The sequence below is a fragment of the Delphinapterus leucas genome, chromosome 8 (genome assembly GCF_059928025.1).
Source record: "Delphinapterus leucas isolate spDelLeu-1000000601 "Yukka" chromosome 8, BTC_Dleu_Yukka2, whole genome shotgun sequence".
NCBI lineage: Eukaryota > Metazoa > Chordata > Mammalia > Artiodactyla > Monodontidae > Delphinapterus > Delphinapterus leucas.
In genome coordinates, this window is record NC_143136.1 from 60644356 (window position 1) to 60659690 (window position 15335).

The following is a 15335-nucleotide window of genomic DNA, read 5'->3' on the forward strand; positions in this document are numbered from 1 at the left end:
TGTCATGGCCTGTGTGAAGGTCTTTCCGCTGTGAATCAGATCTTCACATCAGCCTCGTTACTGGACCTACAAGTTCCCTGAGGCCGAGACCATGTCTTATTCATTGTGTTAGGAGTAGGGGAAAGACAGAAACGATGCAGACATCAAGAACAGGAAAAAAAAAAAAAAACAGAAGAAAGAATCTATGTCATAACAGCCTTGGTCCAGTAGGCCAGCGTTTCTCAAAGGTCGCCCTGTGCATATTAGTTTCAGGCCATATTAATGCCATAAATCGTGAATATCAGGTAACTCTGAATATACAGGGATCTCACATTTTGCAAGGGAAAACCCTCTTAGAAAACAAGGTTATGGTTTGGGGGGCCTTTTGGCCACCTTAAAAATATAAATGTTTCAGCAATAGATAAGAGAGTTAAATGTCTGTGTATAGGATTGAATTCATCCCTTTAGTTACACATTAAAGTTTAAGTCACATGTGAAATAGCAGGTTGATTTTGTAATACTGCTTTTTTTCCTCTCGCTTTTTATGAAGCAATTTTATTTAAACTCTCACCTGAGTGTTTCAGTATCTCAGTCATGCCAAGAGGCCCTTCTTAAAGCATCTAACACAGTCACTTTTATTTACATACATTATTTTTTTTAATCCGTGTATGGTGCTGTCACTGGACATTTTAATCCTAACCATAGTTATATAAATTCAGGGTTTTTTTTTTTCAAATTTGTGCTATAGGTTTAGATTTATCTCTTTGACATATTCACTAACTATATTGCTTTTTAACCGTTGCTTTTTACATACACACCAAATACTTGCACAGGGAGGTCACACCCTGTATCAGTAAGGGTCTAGCTGCAGGGAACAGAATCTGTTCTGACTAGTTCACACCAGAGGAGATTTGTAACAGTATCATAATTTCCAGAATCACTGAAGTGGGGGGGTGGGGAGGGTTTGGCAAGAAACAGACTCTAGGCTGAGCTTCCAAGAATAATTCCAAAGCCACACCAGAGGACTGGCCAGAAAACAAAAAGCCACAAGCCAAATCTGGGTTTGCTGCTGCAGCATGCAACATTGTGCCACTCATGCTATAATCAGAAAGCTGCCGGCTGAGCCGAGAGTCTGCTGTTGCATATCCCCTCTGCTACCATCCACAAACCAAAGTGAATGCCTTGTTCGGAAATCAAGTTTCATGCAAGTTAATCTGACTTTTGGAACCTGAAGTACCTCCAAAATGCTCACTGCAGAGTCTAAGAAAACGTTCTTTTTAGCTTTCCAGCTTTTTCAATATAGGAAGATAGATCAGAAGAAAGTTTGAGAAGACGATGAGCAAGCTGGTCCATAGCATCTGCCTCATACTCTCAAGAATAATTACCAATTTTTTGTTACATTTATTTGCTCCCTCCTTTTTTTTTTTTTTTAACTAATTCCATCAGACAACCTTTACCAGCTACTAAAACTAACATTGATTAAAGCTGTCTCAGGATCAAGTTTTCCTCATACAGTGCTTTAGTTGTTCAAAAGAAAGTGATTGAGAAACTGGCTTGAAATACCAGATCTTGAAAGCCCTTGAATATCAGGAAACTCCATCTTATGTATCTTATATATTCATCTCCATCTTACATGTCCATGAAGGATAATTTGGAAGAAGAAAACCTTACTTCATATTTGGGCATACACAGTAGTTGTTCCATGAAAAGCTTTTTTAAAAAAGAGTTTTATGGGCAAATGGATTACAGGCATACCTCAGAGACCTTGTAAGTTCGGTTCCAGACCGCTGCAATAAAACGAATATTGCAATAAAGTGAGTCACGTGAATCTTTTGGTTTCCCACTGCATACAAAAGTTTTATTTACACTATACTGTAGTCTATTAAGTGTGCAATAGCATTACGTCTTTAAAATGTACGTGTATTAATTTAAAGAAAAAAACTTTATTGCTATAAAGTGCTAACCATCATCTGACAGCCCAGGGTTGCCACAAACCTTGCATTTGTTTAAAAAAAAAAAAAAAAAAAGGCAATATCTGCAAAGCACAATAAAGTGAGGTGTGCCTATAGTTTCCAAGGGCTTCCGTAACAAATTGCCACCAACTGGGTGGCTTGAAACAACAGAAGTGTATTCCCACACAGTTCTGGAGGCCAAGAGTCTGAGATCAAGCTGTCAGCAGGGCTACCCTGCCACTAGAGGTTCTAGGGGAAAATCCTTCCTGGCCTCCATTTTCTGGTAGCTGTCGGCAATCCTCGGCTTTCTTGGCTCATGGCCACTTCACTCCAAACTCTGCCTCAGTCTTCACATCATCTTTCTTCCATGTCTGTCTTCTCTTCTGTCTGTCTCAAATTGCCCTCTATTTTTCTCTTATATGGATGTATCATTGGATTTAGGGTACAGTCATATAATTCAGGGTGATCTTGTCTTGAGACCCTTAACTTAGTTACAATTGCAAAGAGTCTTTCTCTAAATAATGTAACATTCACAGTTTCCAGGGATTTGATGTGGATGTATCTTTTGCGGGGGGGCCCACCATTCAACCCACTACAGAGATAAATTTAGGAAATGCTGGACTAAACAAATTAAGCCATTTTTTTTGCTGCAGGATTTTGCAAAGCCTTTAATTTGTTAATGGGCACTGTGAAACTTTTAGAGAGAGAGACACTATATACAGTGATTCTCAAATGTATTTGACCATGTAATCCTATTCACAGAAGTGATGTTCCACAGAACACACTCCAGCATAGGCTTATAATTTACCTGCTAGGCAAATTCTCAGAAAGAGTGTCAGTAAGTATCAGAGAAGCCAAAAATAAGTGACTGAACAGTTGAAGGCTCTCAAGGATTTGGCAAGAGTAACTATTCTAAACTATGACCATGCATCAATGCTAAAGATCATCACAACCATACAGCCATAAAAATGAAATAAAATAAATATTTATCCCCAATTATTAGACTGCTTCCTACCAGATTATATTTCGGTTCAGGATAAAGTGCAAACTCTCAATCCTTTGCAACCAAATCCTCCATCAGTCTTCTCACCCTATATTAATCCTTGCTCTAGCCAAACTGATCTATGCACTGAATTTCCTACTGCCACACTTTTGCTGTGAAAAATACCTTCCCCAATGCCTCACCTATTAACAGCCTACATTCATTTCAAGTGATGCCTCCTAGATAAAGCCTCCCTGGTCACCCCAGCAAGAAGGGCTCTCTCCCTCTGTCCTGTATTTGGCACAGGACACTTGTTAAGTGCCTGGTTTTAGAGTTCTTTGCATGAAAGATCATCTGTCACTGGCTAGTAAGCACAGCACTGGTGAACAAGGATCATAATTTAGATCTCTTCCTATCCTCTAAGTGTTCTGGCACAGTGCCTTTCACGGAATAGATGCTCAGAAGAAATTTGTTGATTGACTAAACAAATAATCAAATTAATCTTCTCAGGAACTATGTATGTAGATGTAAAAGTGCTGTACAGACTCCCCCAGCCCACCCCATCTCCCAGATGAGAGTGGACTGGAGACCAGAAGCTTGCCCAGGAAAAGGGCAATTTAGAGTTAAGAGAGTGACCCAATCAGCGATGGATGACAGACCCAAATGCTGATGGCATTGAGGACCTAGGTTAGGCAGAGTCCTGGGTACTCTTAATGATTTAAGGCAGAACAGCATATCCAAAAGAATTGAAAGCAGGTGCTCAAATACATGTACATATGTACACGTGTGACACACATGTTCATAGCAGCACTATTCACAATAAACAAAAGGTGGAAGCAACTCAAATGTCCATCAACACATGAATGGATAAACAAGTTGTAGTGTATACACACAATGGATTATGGAGCCGCAAAAAGGAACAAAGTACTGATATATGCTACAAAGTAGATGAATGTCGAAAACATTATGCTAAATGAAAGAAGCCAGACACAAAAGGTCACATGTTGTATGAGTCCATTTATCTGAACTATCCAGAATAGATCCAAAATAGGTCAAAGAGACAAACTTCCAGCTAGAAAATAAATAAGACCTGGGGATGTAACGTACAGCATGGCAACTATAGTTAACACTGTTTTGCATATTGGAAAGTTGTTAAGAGAGTAGATCATAAAAGTTCTCATCACAAGAAAAAAGATTTGTAACTATGTATGGGGACAGATGTTAACTAGACTTACTGTGGTGATCATCTTGCAGTATATGTATACAAATATTGAATCGTTATGTTGTACACCTGAAACTAATATAATGCTATATGTCAATTATACCTCAATTTTTAAAAAAAAGAAAAAGAAAGGGCCCTTTTTAGCCCCTAAAATCAACAGATATTTATGCTGATTTTAGATCACAGATATGCTGTTTTAGATCATTGCCTTGTACTAGCTGAAGTTATTGTAAATGTCTGTCTCAATTTATATATTAGTCTGTTCGGGCTGTCACAACAAAATACCACAGACTGCCTGGTTTAAAAAACCGAAATCTATTTTCTCACAGTTCTAGAGGTTAGAAGTCCAAGATCAAGGTGTCATCGGGTTTGGTTTCTCCTGAGGCCTCTGTCCTTGGCTTGCTGATGGCCACCTTCTCACAGTGTCTTCACATGGCCTTTTCTCTGTGCACATGTATCCCTGGTATGCTTTCTTATTCTTATAAGGATACCAGTCTTATGGGATTAGGGCCCCACTCACATGACTTCATTTAACATTAATTACCTCTTTAAATACCTATATCCAAATACAGTTGTACTGGGGGTTAGGGATTCAATATATATATTTGAGGGGGAACACAATTCCACCCATAACAAGTTATAATAGCACAAGACTCCAGTGTTCATCAGAAGGGGACTTGGTGACATAAAAAAAAAAAATTCACATATTATATGATTCCTTTTATATGAAATATCCAGAACAGGTAAATACACAGAGACAGAATGCAGATTGGTGGCTGCTGGGGGAGGGAAAACGGGGAGAGACAACTCAACGGGTATAGAGTTTCCTTTCAGAGTGATGATAATGTTTTGGAACTAGATAGAGTTGGTGGTTGCACAACATTTTGAATATACTAAGTGCCACTGAATTGTTCACTTTTAAATGGTTAATTTTAAATGGTTACTTTTGCTATGTGGATTTTACCTCAATTATTTTTAAAACTTGTATAGCATATGAACAAACCTGGTATTAATGTGTAATAAGTGATGCCAAGAAAACATTTTTGTTATGGAATAATATTTAAAATATATGATTCATTTTCGTAACTCTATTCTCATTTTGTCTATGGTAAAAGGTCACAAAAGCAAAGGATCGTCTGGGACTAGTCTGTAGTTATGATTTTAATCATTTACTATTAGAAACTTTCACCTAAAAGAATACTGCACTAAACAAGAAAAGCAAAGCACAACACAACTGAATGAGCCCTTGTGGTAACTTTACCCCCATATAGTAGAGTAGGGCTCAGCTTCAGGCTTAGGAGTTATGTGCACTAGAACGTCAGCCCCAGGAGAGCATGGCCCTGTCCCCCATAGGTCTGCCTTGTCCCCCATAGATCTCCAGTGCCCCTAACACTACCAGGAACATGTAATTGTTTATCAAGCTTCTTGGAGAAGTCTGGACGCTGCAGTACAGGAGGTGAGTGGTCACTAAGGTCAGGTCAGGCCCTTGGGTTCAGGACTTGGTTCTGCTGAAAGAGACAAGGGAGGCCTGTATCCTGCAAATGCTGAGGCCTTCACACTAGCACGTCCTCGAGGTGCCACTCCCCCAACTTCTATCAGACAGATGCTAAAGGGGCTGGCAGATGAGAGGTCCCAAAGGAAGACACACAAAGTTGAACCTTCCTTGTATCTGCTCTGGCACATGGGGACTGGCACCCCTGCCTACCGTTTGCCACACTCTTATGTATTGGCTAAGTACCCATTCCTAGCTACAAGCTCTGTTTCCCGCCATAATTCCTATCAAATTCGGCGAACAGACTTTGGACTAGCTCCTCAGGTCACACTCATGTCCAGTTTAAGGCTGACCCCTTGGATTTGGTAACCTAGACACTGGCCTCACCCAGGCACAGATCTGGCCCCCAAACTCTGGTCCTGGTGTTACTCACGGCGCCTACCTCTCAGGGAAGATGCACCTCAAGCCAAAAGGGTACACACTTCACACAGTCCCCACCCTATCCATGCCAAGGAGTAAAAGAGACTAATATTCAGCCTCATTAATAAAGAAGCACAAGTCAAAAATGTGGCATTAGCTTAAAAGTCAGGATGGACCGTGAAGTCACACAGTGTGAATCCAGCCGAATGGGCAAAAGATCTCTTTCTCCTGCTTTCTCCCTATTTAACCCCCTCTACTTATCCCTCTCTCATGGCCTCTCGTTCTCGTATCCCTGTTGTCTAAAGTGCTCCCTCTGTCCTCTCAGTATGTCTCTCATTGTCTTCCACCCCTCTTTTTCTCCTCTTTTATCTAACCAATATATAATATAAAACTGATTACAATACTATAAATATTTCTTATGTGTTTTTTTCATTCAATTTAGAGAGCTGTTGTCAGAATTTACAGGAGTGATGGCTAAAATGTCATTCTCCATAAGAATCCTTTGACAAAATACTGATTCCAAGTCTAGGATAGGGAAAATACAAGTGAACCTGGGATATCTTGTTGCACCAGAAAGCAAGGAAGTGCTTTTCTATAAACTGATGTTTCCTTACTCTAGCTAAACACTTCATTGAACACTTAACTCCTGGATTATGGTGTATATTATAGGTAGGATTGGATCCCCCCAAAAGGATATGTTGAAGTCCTAACCTCTGGTACCTGTGAAAGTAACATAATTTGGAAACAGGGTCTTTGCAGGTGTCATCAAGTTTTAAGGTGAGGTCATACTAGAGGAGAGTGGGTCTTTAATCCAATATGACTGATGTCCTTATAAGAAAGAAGAGTCACAAAGGCAGAGACATGCAGGAAAAAGATGGCCATGTGACAATGGAGGCAGAAATTGCAGTGATGCATTTAGAAGCCAAGGAACAGCAAGGATTGCCAGCAAACACCCAGAAGCTAGAAGAGGCAAGCAAGGGTTCTCCACTGCAGGTTTCAGAGGGCCCTGCCAACACCTTGGTTTCAGACTTCTAGCCTCCAGAACTGTGAGGCTATAAATTTATGTTATTTTAAGCCACCCACAGGAAACTAATACAGTTTCCCTCAAATATAGAGTACTCGGGGTTTTTTTTAATGCTTAGGACTTCTTCAAGAATTCTTATTACTGATATTGGTTATTCACTCCTGACTTATCTAATTTTGAGATCAGGAAATTTAACTATTTATATATAACAGAAAATACATAACTAAAATTTGTCGTAAGTTGATTTCATTTTAATGTGAATGTGCCACAGTACCAATGAGCTTGGTTCTTGGGCCATGGTTTAAATCATTCTCCATAAGAAACCTTTGATAAAATACTGATTCCAAGTCTAGGATAGGGAAAACACAAGTGAACCCAGGATATTTTGTTGTGCCAGAAAGCAAGGAAGTATTCAAAGACTAACCAGGACATGTCAAAAGGTCACAGGAGGTTATAGGATGCAGCTTGAAAGGGTTCCTGCTACCCAAATTTGAGCAGCAAATTGAGCAGCAAATGGAAATAGAGTAATGATAATAATGGATTGTTTGTAAAAAAAAAAAATAGTAATAATCCATGCTCCATGGTGATACTCAAGAGAGAAGGAGAAAGAGAGATTTTCTTCATAGAAGAATGTCAACTAATAAATATAGAAGGAAGGATAGGATTAGAAAATGACCATTTTGCAGCCTGTGATGTAATTATTAATTTAGGCAATGGATGCAAAAAGTGTAGGGGAAACAGTATATTCACATCGACTCAAAGTATCACTGCACAGAGGACTTACTAATTATAAAGGGAGAAATGTAGGAATATGGGGGACACCTCACTAACTGGTGGATCACTAACTGAATGACCACACTTAGCAACATATTATATGCTTTCTGGTGTGATGCAAAAAGAGACACACAATCTCACCTATGTAACATTTTTTCCAAAAATGTTTCCCTAAAAGTAATCAAGAAAAAACAATCAGACCAATGCCGAATGTGATACATTCTACAAGGGAACTAACTGGCTTGGTCTCTTCAAAAAACCAGCGTCATCAAAAAGAGAGGGGGCAGTTATTCTATATTAAATGAGACCGAAGACATAACAACTAAACATAATTCATGAATCTTGATTGGATCCCAGACTGAAAAAAGAATCATAAAAAGACATTTGGGGGAATTCCCTGGTGGTCCAGTGTTTAGGACTCCGTGCTTCCTCTGTGGGGGGCATGGGTTCGATCCCTGGTCAGGGAACTAAGATCCCACAGGCTGTGCAGCGCAGCCAAAACTTTTTTTAAATAATAAATAATAAAAAAAGACATTTGGGGAGAAACTGAATACAGATTATACATCAGAATTACTGCTAATTTTCTCAGGTATGATCATGGTATTATGGTTCCATAGGGTAAGGGTCATAATTCTCAGGAGATGCTAAAGTCAAGGGTCACAATATCTGCAACTTCCAACCGTTAACAGTTGGTCAATCTAAGCAAAGGATGTATAGATGTTAATTTTATTACCCTTTCAGCTTTCCTGTAGATTTGAAAATTTTCAACTAAAATGTAGGGGGGGGAGACTTGAACATGATCTCAATTGTGCGTTTCTTTAGTTTCTTCATGATCCTGAACAGTAAAGCATTCCCCATGTCCTTGTAAATTACCTTTTGTTTCAAATGCCTTCTAATCTGACCCTCCTGAAGCACTTGAAGCCGAACTCACACCTGTTCCAAAAAAAGCATGGTTTCCACTGCCCAAAAGGGTACAGGCTTTCCCTCTTCACAGCTGTATCACTAAGAGCATTTTTCTGCTTCAGCACCTCACGTGTTTGTCATTTTCTCATGGATGTGTGCAGCTTTAGGAATCTGTTACTGTCTCTTTGTGACTTAAAGATGAATCATTCTCCCAGCCTCTGGAAGAAAAGATACCATATGACCTCCTCATTGCCCTGTAGCAAGAGGGGGCCACGCCCACAGCCCTCTGCTCAGATAACTAGTAGATTCCAACAGTGGCTTCCAAAGTTTATAACAGAGGCCAAGGTATGTTAGGAACACTACTGGGCTAAAAATTGGGAATCTCCTTGGGAAAGTCATTTCACCTCTCAGGGCTTCTGTTTCTTCATTAGCTTAAAAGTGATTGGAATGAATGTTTTTAAAGTCCTCTTCAAGCTCTCGCAGTTTATCATTCAAGTCCCTGCTTCCTTGGCCCAGAAGGCAAAGCTAGGGCTAAGTCTCCTCCTTGAGAACAGTCCTCAAATTCTAGGCTGCTGCCATGGTGAAGTAGCACCCTCAGCTCTGCTCCAAACGGAAACATTTTCATTGCAGCACTATTTACAATAGCCAGGACATCGACGCAACCTAAATGTCCATCAACAGAGGAATGGATAAAGAAAATGTGGTACATATATACAATGGAATATTATTCAGCCATAAGTAAAGAACAAAATGATGCCATTTGCAGCAACATGGATGGGCCTAGAGACTGTCATACTGAGTGAAGTAAGTCAGACAGAGACAAATATCATGAGATATCACTTATATGTGGAATCTAAAAAGTGGGTACAAATGAAATTAGCTACAAAATGAAATAGAGTGACAGATGTAGAAAACAAACTTATGGTTACCAGGGGGTAAAGGGGGTGAGGGATAAATTGGGAGATTGGGATTGACACATAACACACTACTATATATAAAATAGATAATGAATAAGGACCTACTGTATGGCACAGGGAACTCTACTCAGTACTCTGTAATGGCCTATATGGGAAAAGAACCTAAAAAAGAGTGGATATATGTATATGTATATGTATAACTGATCCACTTTGCTGTACACCTGAAACTAACACAACATTGTAAATCAACCATACTCCAATAAAAATTTTAAAAACAAACAAAAACTAACCTACCTAAGCACCTGGCCTATACTTACCTTCTTTCTGGAAACAAATGTGTCAGTTGGCAACTCGTAAGCCTCAGAAAGAAATTAATTCCATATGTACTTAGCATGCTATATAAAGAGAGCATCAAAGGAGGACACCCTGTGTGGAATATGGTTAGCGGCTTTCTTTACTCTCTAAAGTTGAACATTATCTGTTAGCTATAGGCCCCCTTGGAAAATTCTGACAGGGCCAAAGGATAGAAGATGATGGAAGATATGGGCAGAAATTGCAAAGGAAATCAGTAAACTTTCATCCAGGGTGTGACCAGGGCAGATGAAGAAGATGAAAAGTATAAGAGATCGGTAATAAATGGAGAAGAAAAAATTTTAGAAAATATCATACTGGAAACTGGTTCTTTCTCCACATTCAGTTCACCACCCTATGCTTCAATGGTATTTTCTATCCTGTTCAGTTTTATAATAAATAATGATGCGAAACTATTTAAACAGCATCCTTCCCTGGTTAACCATTCAAGCCAAGCAGCGGTCCACAAAACTGTGATAGTCTCCAGAGTGAAGAAGCCACTACCTCCTTATGATTAACTAATAGAGTTCAGATTGGATACTGTGAAAGCCAGAAGTGGGCCTGCCCTACCTCTCAGGGACACAGGCTAAATCAAGCCCTCCTGTCTTTCACGTGACATAGGCAAGTTTTGTTTTGGTTTGGTTTGGTTTTCTGCCACTCCGCACTGCTTGCAGGATCTTAGTTCCCTGACAAGGGATTGAACCAACACCCTCTCGGTAGTGAAATCGCAGAGTCCTAACCACTGCACCGTCAAGGAATTCCCACAAGAATGCATTTAAACAAAGTAAAAGAAAAGGTTCTTTTCCTTTTAAAGGAAAGAACCCAGTACTCAGTGAGCTCTGGCCACAACTGAGAGCTGAGGTGGTTTATAGTGACCCGTCTGCATATTTTCTTAGTTAAATTAGATTTGTCATCTGTTGCTTATTCAACAAATTTGCTATAGTCAGTGTATTTGTAGTTAAAAAAAGAAAAATGTTTGGGTACTTCAGAGAGCTAATAGGGGCCTGTCAGGGAGCTCTCTCACAGGCGTCAAAGAGAAAGGCCATGTCTCTCCATCCTTATTGTGAGCTGTATTCATGTAAATAATTTGTTTTGTTTATTCTTTTATCAACATCTCTTCCTTTCAAATGTAAATTCCATAAAGGTATCTGTGTTTTTCACCATTGAATCCCCAACCCATAGCATATAGTGAAATGCAATAAATAAGATATAAATATAACATTTGTAATAAGGAAAAAATGTGATATGGTTCTCTATTTATTCACATCTTTATTTTCAGGAGATTTTTAAGTTTTCTTTATATAGATCCCAGAACACATTTCTCACTAAGCTTATTCCTGGGTATTTTGTGAGTTTTATTTGTTTTTAAAAATGCAATCTCTCTTTCTCTTATTATATTTTATAGCCCCCCAGTGCTGGCATGTGGGAAAACTCGATTTGAGTACGTCTATCCTGCTTGCAGCCAGCGCACTAAACTCTCTTATTAAATCCAGTCGCTGGGGGTTCCTTTTGCTTGATTCTCTTAGTAGGCTAGGTATAAAATCATATCATCTGCAAACAATAAAATTTTGTCTTTTCCTTTCCAACAATCTAAATCTTGTTTCTGTTTCATCTTTAGTTGCACTAGTGACAAACTGGGAAAGACATCAAATAATAATGGTAATGGTGGGTGTTCTATCATCCATTCATGGTTCTAATGAGAAGGCCTCTGGTGTTTCCTCATTCTGATTTTCACAACTGGAGCCCAGCAACCTCCCATGTGCTCACTTCCTTTCACTTTACTCTTATTACAGACAACTTAAAATAATCCTAATATAACAATCTAAGTCTTAATAACACCAGGGTGGTTAGCTCTCAAAGAAGTCTCCTTTCTGCCCCTAAAGCACAATGTGAGAGCGTCCCTTTGCCTCTGGTAAACACACACACACACACACACACACACACACACACACACACACAGCAGATGTAGCATGTCCAAGCTATGCCACCTCAGGGATTCAGGGGCTGCCTCAAGGGCTCCAGCACATCCACAGCACTCGTGGCTAAGGCAGTTCCTGCAGCTCTGAGAACATCAAGAATTGGCACCCTTGGCATAAACACGCGCATTCCCATGGTGAGTCCTGGCAGCACCATATGAATTAGCGGATATTAACTGTGTGTTTGTCCTAATCAGCACAAAATTGAACAGCATATTGAAACAATATAAAACGAATTACTTCTGCTCCTGCCCCAAACAATGACTCTGGTGGACTCTGGCTCTTTTCGTTGGTCCAACTACCCATCCACGCTTGAACAAATTCTTTTTCTGTCTCCTCTACTTAATTCAAAGCAGGCTGAAACTGGAAACCATTTTGGAGCTCATGGAGAGACTCTGCCCTTCTTTGGTCTCAGACCTTCTCCATCTCCTGCACACATCTCCTCCTTTCCAGAACCAAGCTCTGCCACTAGCTGCCTCCAGGTGATGAAGGCCACGGTCACAAATACAGGGCAATACACCGTCAGGTGCAATGGCACCAGGATCTAAGTGTATGGACCTGATGCACCACCTAGACAAGGAGGTCTTCTCCAGGGAATCCCATCCTCCCCAGCTCACTGTCCAAGCTTTGCTGCTGTCAGAGCAGCCATAGGGGAAGCTTGGTGTCATCTCCACTGTCCTGGGCACTCAAAACTACTTCCAAGACTTCTCTTGGGTTTTCCCAACTATGGCAGCAGGAGAGTCATTATGGGGAAGAGACCTGGGAGATGGACGATAACAGCAGTTATATCTCCCCTTCAGCCAGTCTTTGGCACTGGCTCTACTGCCACCATCACTCTCAAGCTATGTTCAAATAACTTAGAACCTTCCTTCCCCCTTCTTAGCCTCTTGCAGGGCTACAGGCTCCCTGGTCTAGTAGGAGAGGCAAGAGTATATATGTGTGTCCATACTGATGCTCATGGATTGGGAGTAGGGAAGGCAGCCTTTGTCCCCATCCCCGGCTTCTGTCTCTCACCCCTTGATGAAAGTCTGCAGCAAATGTGCTGGCTCAAGCTATATTCCAGAGCCAACCCTAACCCCAACTTTTCTAATGTTTGTCCCCAGTGCTATGTTTCATTCATTCATTCATTCATGTTTAGCTTCATTCCAGTCCCCAGCCCCGACCAGTGCCCACCCCTAATGCCCAGCCCAGAAATCCAAGCCCTGGTATTACACTAATAATACATCATTGTAGCTAATGCTTGTAAGCTAGCACATGCACACACACGCGCGCGTGCGCGCACACACACACACACACACACACACACACATTCAGTCTTTATAGCAATCCTCTGAAGTAGGTACTATTATTATCCCCCTTTTATAGATGACAAAACTGAGGCTCCAGGGGATTAGGTGACTTTCCCAAGGTCACATAGCTTGTAAACAGCAAAGCTGAGATTTGAACCCAGGATCTGCAATCCTAACCTCTGAGCTCATGCCAACACTGAAAGTTTCACTCCCTGTCCCCAATCCAACCTCAGTCCCACCCTCAGGCTCTCCAGATATGATGGCAGTCGGCGCTCCTTAATAATGCATCTGAGACCCACAGCCTGCCACCCAAAGTCAGGAGGCAGAGTCTGTCCACTTTGCCCCATCAAGTGCTCTCCTGACACACCCTTTCCCTTCCTACAGACAACAACAGAGCCCAAGTCAGTGAGAGGTCAGTGCTTAACCAGGCCACAGCGGTCAGCTCATGGAAGTCCTAGGGAGCTTCCCAGCTGCTGATTAAAATGAGCTTCAGACACCCAGGATGCGGCCATGGCACCTCAGGCCTACCTTCCAGGGCTGTGGAGGATGTTGCTGCATCAAAAGCATTCCTGTGTCTGGAAACGGCTGTGAAATCTGTGGGCAGCGGAAGAAGGCAGCTGTGGGAAGAAAAGAAGGCCTGAGGGTGAGAGAGTTGACAGGAAATAGGCCTGGGCAGAGGCCTTCACTTCCCCTGCAAGAAACAGCAGTGGAACCCACACACTGCCATTCTAGCAGAACCCTGGGCATTGACTTCTCTGAGCTGTGTGTCAGCAACTCCAGGCTGCTGTTCTGCAACTTTCTGGACCAAATTGTGCTCTCCCACTTTATGTGACTTTCCCAGCAAAGAGGTCTAGTTTTATTCTCAAATTGACTCAACATCTCTCAGCTCCATCTGCCCTTATTCCCCCATCCCCACACTTCTAGCACTTCTTAAGGCATTCTTCACTGTGTATTATTATTATTAATAATCAGATGTACAATTTGTTCAGAATTTACAGGCTAACTCATTTAGTTCTTACATTCATAAGTCATTTAGTGCTTTGAGATAGGCATTATGCCCATTTTACAGATGGGGAAACTAAATCCTAAACTCAATTGCCTCAGGTCAAACAACTGACATAACACTTTAACAGGGTCAGTATAAGACAAATAATTACACATTCCTTTTATTGAGATCAAGATAATGCCTTTTACTGAGATCAAGATAACTTTGCTTTAGTGAATGCTAAGCAGGCAAAACAAAAAATGACCCACTGGTTTCTCTGGCCTTTGAGTCACCAGTTTAAGATCCCTGAGTTACCTAACTCAAATCAGCCTGCCTATGCGGAACCATGCTCTTAACACCTAGGCTATCCCACTGCTCTATTATTCCCTTTGTTACTAGTCAGTCCACCAGTCCTAAGAAGAGTTGTGTGAGAAAGGAAGCAAAGAACCAGTGTTGAAGAATCCCCAGTGCAGCTTAGAGGGGAATTCCCGCCAACCTATACTGCAATACAAATAACTAAGATACAAGACAGAATGTTGTAATCCTAAGTTTGTGCACAGTGCAGGGAAAGAACTCTATCTAATTCTTTAAATCTCAATATAGAACATTTCCAAAGAGAAGCAAAACTTGCTTTAAAAATAAGGGGGAAAAAAAAGCAAAAGATGCCATCAGGGGGCTTCCCTGGTGGCGCAGTGGTTGAGAGTCCGCCTGCCGATGCAGGGGACACGGGTTCGTACCCCGGTCCGGGAAGATCCCACATGCCGTGGAGCGGCTACGCCCGTGAGCCATGGCCGCTGGGCCTGCGCATTCGGAGCCTGTGCTCCTCAACGGGAGAGGCCACAGCAGTGAGAGGCCCGCGTACTGCAAAAAAAAAAAAAAAGATGCCATCAGAGTCATTTTGTGTCTATTTCATTATCTTCTTAAGACAATGCTTTCCAGCCACAACCAATGGACAGGTCGAGGGGGTAGGGGGAATACAACAGCTAAGAACAAGTATGAAACATGATCTAGGGAAGTGGGTTCTAACCTGGGACCATGGAATCTTTAGTGGCCTTCAGGGGCTCCTGGT

General features: G+C 41.2%; 1 long non-coding RNA gene across 2 annotated transcripts in view; it reads right to left on the reverse strand.

Annotated features, from left to right (window-relative positions):
- LOC149748571 (uncharacterized) overlaps positions 1 to 15335 on the reverse strand; it is a 41431-nt gene that overhangs the window by 2003 nt on the left and 24093 nt on the right. Inside the window, exon 2 of one of the 2 annotated variants that reach the window (XR_016394139.1) lies at positions 1 to 13898. This is a non-coding gene — a long non-coding RNA (uncharacterized LOC149748571). The other variant, XR_016394138.1, reaches the window with a different exon arrangement.